Below are 7,094 nucleotides of genomic sequence, written 5' to 3'. Positions count from 1 at the left end.
TATCTCTCTCGGTCTCTCACTCCCCTTCACGAAAGACAAATCCTGAGAAGGGCTACACCACATTCGAAGGGGATATAGGAGGCACGATCTTCCCTAGAGGCTTTGGCCAAATCAGACTCGTGAGGTCGGTGAACTAGGTGGAAAGTGCAGGTCAGCGCTGTGGAGATAGAAAGGCTGATGGATGGATCCTTCCACTGTCTTTGAACATTGAAATCAGGTAATGTTCTCGTCACCATCACCAAATGCTTTTCCCTTGCTCTCTCTCTAGCTCCCTTTCTTCTCTCTCTTCTTCATTCTGATTTGATATAGGTAGAACTAGCATTTCTATGTTGATTTGATATAGCCTAGGCTTTGGGTTAACCAATTTCACCTCTGATTTGTTGAAATGTTGTGAAAAAATGACTCAAAATCCCAATTTTTGTTCTTGGGTTTCTGAGTTCTTGAAGAACATCGAAGCTTCCTTGAGAAGCTTTATAAATTTGATGAAATCCCCATTTTGATCTATTTGTCATATGGCTCGAGTAGGACTCCGTGTTTTACTACTGAGCCGAAAATTCCTTTTTGTCACCAATTTGTGAAATTTGTGAAATGAGATTGACTGCTGACTATTTTGTATTACAGATATTCAAGAATGACTGCTGAACTGTTGCCAGCAGTTATAACATCTATACAAAAAAGGATTGAAGTCGGTTTCCCTTTCAGAAATGACCAAACATGTCTACTGGTATGGTTCCCTCTCTGATTATAACAATTACATAATTTTATTCACTTCATTTCACGCCTCAGTGATACTTTTCTTTTCAACAGACTGCTTCTTTTAGTTGTTTGACAGCAGCTTTCACTATCTCACCATCCTCAACGCAAGTTAAAGAAGTGCTTCTTAAAGAGATGAATGAAGGTGAGTATTATTTCATGCCATGAGGATGGTCAAGTGTTGATATTTCATATTGTCAGAAGTATGCTCAAGAGTTTTACACAAAACTCCTTGTTTCATTTAATATTATAAATTCATTATTGGCTTTCTTACAAGTTTTATTGAGGCTGAAAAGAAGCCAGGTGTTCTTCTTACTTTGTTTCATTACTTGGAAAAAGTAAACAATCACACAGTATGCTTAGAGGCTCTCCAGGTAACCTATTAGTTAGTTTGGAAATACCATGCTTTATGGTTGTCAAAAATTATTCTCTTGTCAAGAATCTAGGCATTGCTTGAAGTACTCTGTATTTGGAATCTTGGATTTACTATTTGTATGCCTGTGTGGATGTATCAGGTTTTCAATGGTGGAATTAGCTATTTTTTGCTATAGATATTATATAATTCTGAATACATTTTCCTGTTAGAATTGTAGTTATTTATCTCATGTGAAGTGAGGGCATGAGTGTGTATTAGGGTATGTGTTTTCGTTAGTTAGCTGTAATTGAGAAAGTGGCTATTTTTCATTGTAATTGGATCTAGTTATACAGTTTATGAAAGATAAAATAGAAGCGAATAGAAGATCTGAGTAGTATCTGCTCAAGCATTTTCCATTGATTCTGCGACATGCTTCTGCAATGGTTGATTAACATTGACCTGATATCATTAAGTATAAAGTAACTAAGAAAAGACAATTCATTATCATTCTTTTTTCTTTCTCTGCAAAGTGTTAATCTGTTTAACAACCCTTGTAATATTAATTATCAAGAATTGACAGAAGTTTAGGTTTATTAATTTAGGTAGGATTTTTAAAGATTGATTATAAGCCCCCTGAAGTTTCAGTTTATTAATTTAGCTTGGACTTTTAAGTGTCTGTAGTTACTTCTGAACCACCTCTATGTGTTCTGCAAGGTGAGAGCTGCATCAGTAACATGTTTTGCGGGCATAACTTCCTCTGTATTCTTCTCTCTTGCGAAGGAGAAACATGATTTCATTCTTTCTGCTGCGGTAAGCATTGATTATGTGTTTTTGACTTGTTTCTCTTGGAAATTAATTATTTGCAGACAAGTTTATGCATTATAACTAAGAGACTTTGCATATTAATGCAGCCAAACAAGACGAGGTGCCTTCAGTTAGATCAGCTTCTTGTCGAGCCATTGGTGTCATTTCATGTTTACTTGAAGTTTTCCAGAGGTGATTTTAAATTTTTTTCATGCTTTCATGTTTCTTTGAGCTCGAAATATAGACAGAAGAACTACTAGAAACTTAAATGGTATAGTGCAGAGATCCTGAACAAATTGATTCACGCAGTGGAGATTAATACCCGCGACCCCTCAATATCGCTATTTCTCTTTTACTTTCAGTTTTTATAATAACCCTACTCTCTAATTTGTTCATAAGAGAGTAATATTTTCCTGTACGTTTGTTGTTTCAGGTGCGAATAACTGCTTCTTGGGCTTTGGCAAACATATGTGATTCTATCCGGCACTGTATTGATACTCTTGCTTTGGAAGGCTCCACAGGTGGGTTATATGTTACAGAAGCTATTTATTATTTTCAACTACTTTATTTGAAAAGTTATTGATGTATTATACTTTTCCTTAGACTATACTGCAATCTCTGAATCAGTGGCATTACTAACTGATTATACTAAAATGACAGCACATAACACCAAAATGAATCATTTGATAGTATCAACCGTGATAGTGCCCCTGTGCTTAAACTGAAATGACAGCACATAAAGTATTGCATTTTTTTGTTGATTTTCTGATGATCTTTTGAAGTTCTTCTTTCATGTTGTTTCTTCAATTTCTTCTATTACTGATTCCACAGTATTGTTCCCTTGCAATATATGTATATATGAGTTGGCATGTTGTATTGGCTTCTTCTACTGTATATACTACTGGTATGTGGCCATCATTATTTTTTCTATAAGCTTGAATCACCAAAATACATGTTTCTCTTAGCACCATTGATCTATTTCTCATCATTTTATTTATATGACAAATTGACAATGGCTTAGTCTACCTATTATGTACTCTCATACTTATTTCTGGTAAGAGAATAGTTGCGGACATTGTTTTTGATTGGCAATTAACAAGTATCAATGCTTTTAAGTATTTTCCAATATCTTTGAGGGGATTGGCCAATGTTAATTTTTGTGTTACCTTCTTACTCTAGATCATATAAAGTGTATGGTTGCTTAGTAATTTGTTTCTAATACTAAGAGTCTAAGTCCTCTACTTTTTGTCTTCAGTACACTCCTGCAATAGATATTTGAAGCATAGGATGTATTTGCTGAAATACTTCTTAAAAATTTTGAAATGTGTGCATTCTTATTTGTTATTTATTTTTATTTTTTTGTTGTACTCACTTGATTTTCAAGTTATTACTTTGCTATTCTGACTAATCATCAATAGTCCTGTTTATTTTATTGAAACATTTTATTCTCCTTGTTCAGTTTCCTATTGAATGCTCTCTTACCTTGAGACTAGTATGAATAGAACTACTGAATATTGTATGTCCAAACAGGAGCCAGAGTCCTTGGGATGCTTGTTAGAGTTGTCATGGAATGGACAGAAGTCACTGTCATTGAAAGGGGCAACCCGTAAATTCCTAGAAGATGGTGATAAAGTTATCATCACTGGTTTTTGCAAGGTTCTTTGATTCACTAAGACCTCTCTTTTATTTTTCTATTTAATGTGATAAACACTCTCTATTAGTACCAAGGCACTCAAAGTACTAAGTCATTTGCTCTAGAATGTTTAATTACTCTATACTCATTTTGAAAAGATACATAATCTACCAGGGAAAATTATAAGATATAGAAACAGGGGACAATTTTGAATATTGAGCTGAACCAATAAAGGGAAATTTAAAATCTGAACTTTTCATCAATCTGATGCATTTGCATGATTCTGTGAACATTCTGCCCCATATTGATAACAAAAAATTAAAATAGAAATCTAAATTATGTGGAGGTCATGTCAAGTTAGATAGTGTCTACTAGCAAATCTTAGCTAGTTTGGTATGGTCTCATTCCATGGCAAGTATAATAAATTATTTAATGGCTACAGAATAGAGAGAATGGGGGATTACACTCTTATATATTTTTTTAGTGGACAAATCTTAATGAATAGAAATCTAAATTTACAATTATATGCTTCACTTTTGTCCCACTACTTGAAAATTAGCTAAAAACGTGTACTTTGAAGACTAAATATCTTTATTCAACTTTAATAAATCAAAATTTAATAAACGTCTCTTTTTGAGCTATTTTTTCTTGTTGGTTTCAGTTCTTTCAATAAAATTTTCCAACTTTTGACTTGTGATAAGGGTTTGACACTGCTGTTGAGGAAGCACAACGAGCCATTAATTCAGCTTACATCGAGGTACAAATTTTCATTATATTTTGTGATTTGTTCGATTTCATTTTGATTGCTTAAGTTTCATGCATTGTATTTTATCTATACAGTCAGGATATTTAGTTTCATCTATACAGTCAGGATATTTAATTAAGAATAATTTGCTCATTGTATTTTATATTACTGTTTTCCTGGTGTGCCCTTTTATGCTGTGCATCTTTACAAGGATTGATAGTCATGCCAGGTTGTACTGTTATGGTTCATCTCCATGGCTGCCAGATTATTGTTTAGCCGTATCCATACATAGATATATATATACATAATTTTAGACCTTATGTTATAAGCTACTGCATTCATACATATATATTTGGATATAATTGTAGATTTTCTATCTGTTATAAGCTACTGAATCCATGTAGTGAGTATGTAAAAATGCTCATTTCATATTTTAAAACAGAGTAGGCATAGCCAAATGTATATGAGGTGTTCAAGGAAATGTCTGACTGTACAACACAATTGTGTTAATATTTTTTTTTACGAATTGATTTTAAGATATTTTATTGTTGATGTTTTGGATGTGCTGGCATGAATTGTTAGTCTTACTGTATTGAGTTTTTCAGTGGCATTTAAATCTTGGGAGGATCATAAAAAATAACTTGAATTGGAGAAGGCTCGTAAATCTGGGCTTGCACCAACAGAGGTTGATGAAGATGGCAAAGAGATTAACTTTCATATTCCTCTATATGTCATTTTTTAGAACCGGTAAGCTTTAAATTTCTGAGATTGCTAAATTATTTTTGTGAGTCTAATGTCTAAACTGTATATTTATGCAGCATTGTTCCTTTCTAACTTATTGTTAGAGTTTGAAACTTGAGAGGAAATTGAAATTGGATCCAAATTATACTAAGTCTTGGTATGACAGAGGTGTCCAAATATTTAAATCAGAAAAATATGCAGGAGGGGTTTCTGGTTCAGATTGGTATAATTTAATTAAATTGTTTATTGACTTTTAATATTAATATCAGTGCCTATTAGTTATTAAGCATCTAGGCTATGAATTGATGCTAGTAGTAGTGACAGATTACAGGTTGAAAATTTTAGTTCCTTATCAAGTTCAAATTCCTTTCCTTCTATTTTAATTCATTAATATTTTCTTTTCTTGCTCCAAAAATTTATTTAGGAAAAGAAAGAGCTGATCTTAAGGTGAAGAGAGCAGTGATAATTATAGCTATTCTCATTGGATTAACTTGTTGGATGATTTTAATTGGCTTTTACATTTGTAAGTGGAGAGCATTTTATGGTAAGAGTCTTTACCCTTACTTCATTCATCTTTTAATGTAATATTTTGGCTGAGTAATATTTTGACCTTGCAAATCCAAGAAGTATATGGTCTATAAAGAAATTGACAAGTTTTTATTCTAACAAAGTAACAATTGCCATTGAGGGTTAGCCAACATTCATGGCATAACATTAAAATTCATTTGAAACCAAATAGAACTTAAAGAAAATACTGATTTTGAAGACACATACAATATAGATATTTTTAATCATACTTGGAAATTTTGAACAGAACAGATGCATTGTTCTTGTGAATATATTTTAGAATCGACCATAAGACATGGTTTGTGTGAATTGGATGGGAATTTTTTAACATGCACATACAGAGCATTTTCTTGATATGTGTATATAACTGGTGTTATCATGTCATTTGTTGTTGCTTTATTGGTATTCTATAAATATGAAAGAGATCAATGCTCTATTTCTGAGTTTGAATGTTTGCTATTTGTGTACTATTTAAGTTTATTCATTTTTTTTTCTTTCACTTTTTTCTGCTACCTTGTTTATAATATATGGTCAAATTTGTTAAAATTCCATTTAGATAGATAGCCATGTAGAGTATTTGTGGAATACAGAAGTAATATTCGGTCATTAATAACTCTACATGATACCTTTGAATATAACTAATAAAGGTAATATATATATATGGTTATTAATTCTCATGCATGTTTTGCTCAAGAAAAAAGAAAAAAACAAAAGAAAGAAAAACAAGAGCAAATTGAGTTTGATGAAGAAAAACAAAAGAGCTGAAAAATGAGTAGCAGATCCCTCTATTAATCATAGACCAATAAGGACTCTACTCCTAGCAAAACCTCAAGGACTGGCACTATTTTTGTAGCCTGATCTGATCTTTATTACAAACTTTGTAGACTTTTCTTTAGAGTTTGTTTATAAAATTAAGGTGGCCGGTGTCCTTGCTTTTGCTATAATTTTACTGAAGTCTTCAAAATGAACTGGAGATGCCTGGATCATGATGTATATCATCTAATTGGTTAGTTAAAGTTGAAATAAGTGTTTCTGGCCACTTGAATCTTATTGTTGCTATCTCAGATGCTGAACATAGAGAAGTAGATACCTGACACTTCATGTAAACAGCCCCTTGGCTGGGTTTACTTCCCAGTGCTGATGGGCAAGTATTACATTCTCAAGATGGTGGAGATAGTCCAATTCTCAGTCTCTTTAAATTAGTCACTACTGCAATATTATCTAAGACAGGGTGCCCAAATCCAACCTCTTTCAGCACCCTATGATTTTCCATTATGTCATATTTTATATATTTCTTTGAAGTAGAACCTGTTTTATGGTCTCTACAGAGATTTCTTTGTATTAACTAGAGTTTTCCAATTTTCTCAGGAAATCAAATCCTTGTTTCCTGTTGATTGCAATCCTTTCTAAGCTGGTTTTGGAAATAGAGATACAGATAAAGTTAGCTACCTTAAGGTCGGAATTCCACTAGGAAAAAATTACTATGCCTGAAAATG

General features: G+C 32.7%; 1 long non-coding RNA gene across 2 annotated transcripts; it reads left to right on the top strand.

Moving 5' to 3' along the window:
- Positions 1 to 1,004: 1,004 nt before the first annotated feature.
- LOC133789786 (uncharacterized) lies at positions 1,005 to 5,058 on the top strand. Of its 2 annotated transcripts, none has more exons than XR_009873703.1 (6): positions 1,005 to 1,127; positions 1,823 to 2,104; positions 2,346 to 2,433; positions 3,443 to 3,568; positions 4,247 to 4,302; positions 4,896 to 5,057. It is a non-coding gene; the product is annotated as an uncharacterized LOC133789786 (long non-coding RNA). The 2 variants fall into 2 exon arrangements; XR_009873704.1 differs by lacking the exon at positions 1,005 to 1,127 and adding an exon at positions 1,502 to 1,551 and having other exon boundaries at positions 4,896 to 5,058.
- The last annotated feature ends 2,036 nt before the right edge of the window (positions 5,059 to 7,094 follow it).

Source organism: Humulus lupulus, chromosome 7 (assembly GCF_963169125.1).
Source record: "Humulus lupulus chromosome 7, drHumLupu1.1, whole genome shotgun sequence".
Taxonomy (NCBI): Eukaryota; Viridiplantae; Streptophyta; class Magnoliopsida; order Rosales; family Cannabaceae; genus Humulus; species Humulus lupulus.
This window is presented reverse-complemented; position numbering and strand designations above follow the sequence as displayed.